Raw genomic sequence first — 1,830 nt, forward strand, 5'->3', positions numbered from 1 at the left:
ACATTAATTTATTTAATCTTGACTGTGTTTGTCTTGGCTTTTAAAAGGCAGATACCACAGTTTGTGTTACATAAGATGACGTGGTGACAGATGACTTGTAAATGACTGAGTTTAAAATGTTAAAAGGATTAAATGTTCTTCAATTTTGAACTTCCTTTCATGGCTGATTGAACATGAATTCACACGAAATCTGTGATTAAATGTAGCAACAGTTGGCAAGCCAGTTTTCCTTGTGACCATCTGACGCAAGTTTTCTTCCAAATTCTTTAAAATCTCTAAAACTGACAAAACTTCCGAAAAACTTCTTGAGTCACTATTTAAAAGAAGCTGAAAACAATGTTGAGTAGGAGAAAAGACGAGCCCTATTGCAGGTAACTTCCATGTAGCACAACCCATCATTGGTTATTCATTCTTTCTTTGATTGTGATGGATCACAGCCGAGTATTATTAATAAAACCAATGCATCACACCTTATGGGAACTGCCCTAGTTAGTCATGCTGGGGTGGATAATTTATGGCAGAGTATTGACTCTGAGTCATCCTAACCAAAGAAAAAGAGCAGCACAGGTCTAAGCATAAATTTTCTGTGTAATTTTGTTACATAAGTAAAGTCTAAAATTGAAAAAAAGTTCAGTTTAAAAACAACCACATTTTCATTTATTATTGATTATTTGAATACATAAACCTTTGATTTTATATATTTCAGTTGCAGTTGCTTCATGTTTATTAAGAGTGAAGAATCTTTTTTGTGAATGTATTTAATGATGTTTTTATTAGTTTTCCTGTTTAGTCATTTACATTATTATTGAATGGAGGACATATGTCAGAGGCAAGATATAGGAAAATCACTATCAGTATCATTTTTAGTTTAGATTTAGTTAACTATAATAAATATGTGTGATGGTTACATTCAACAAATCCAAAAAATGAGCACTTGGAACATCCATGAGTAATGTCGACCTGCACGCAAATTGTGTAACCCTGTGGATGTTTGGTGTTGTGCGCGGGCAGACTTTACACACATGATTAAAAGTGTAAAAATACACTAACCCTTTGTGTTTAGATCTACTGGATTTCGTACCCATTCACGTAACTGTCCCGTCTCTTGCCATTCACTTGTACATAATGAGAAAGACATTTTATTGTCCATGTGAGATGACACAAAAGCTCATAGCTTAAATGGTGTTTGTAATTGGATTGTTATGCAATGTTTAAATTGTGAAAGCAGTGCATTCTGGCACAGCCTGTTATCGTTTTGGTGTTTTGGCTCTTGATAATATCTTGTTTATGTGTAAACTCAACACAAATTTCAATTTTTAACAGCTTATATCGTTAACTTTACATTACTGCTGCATTCATTTAGCAAATTAAGGTTACACTTAGCAGTCAGAGTATCTTTCTGCTCGCACACAGTATTTTGTAAAGTGTGAAGAAAACATGGTTTTAAATTGGAGTTAGGAATGCTGATGTCTGTTTGTTGGTCATATAATTATATTATGGAGAGGTATATTTAGCGATAGCTTAACTTTTCATCATGTAGTTTCACAAAGTTGAAGTTTTGGCAATTTTAGTTAACAAGCAAATACTTTACGAGCAAATAAAAACCATAGCCTGAAGGAAACCTATCAAACTTAATCAAATATTAATAAGACTGACTGGAATACAGCCTCAGCTATGTAAATGTTTCCTCACTAAAATAAGATGGCAAACACTAAACCTAATAAATGTGTCATGTCAGTGACATTAACATTTGTCTCAGAGCACAACAGCACAACTCTGTGAGGATGTAAAATTCATCAAGTACACCTTGATTCCTGCCTGGATTCCCAT

The sequence above is a fragment of the Astatotilapia calliptera genome, chromosome 18 (assembly GCF_964374335.1).
Source record: "Astatotilapia calliptera chromosome 18, fAstCal68.1, whole genome shotgun sequence".
In the NCBI taxonomy this organism is placed as follows: Eukaryota; Metazoa; Chordata; class Actinopteri; order Cichliformes; family Cichlidae; genus Astatotilapia; species Astatotilapia calliptera.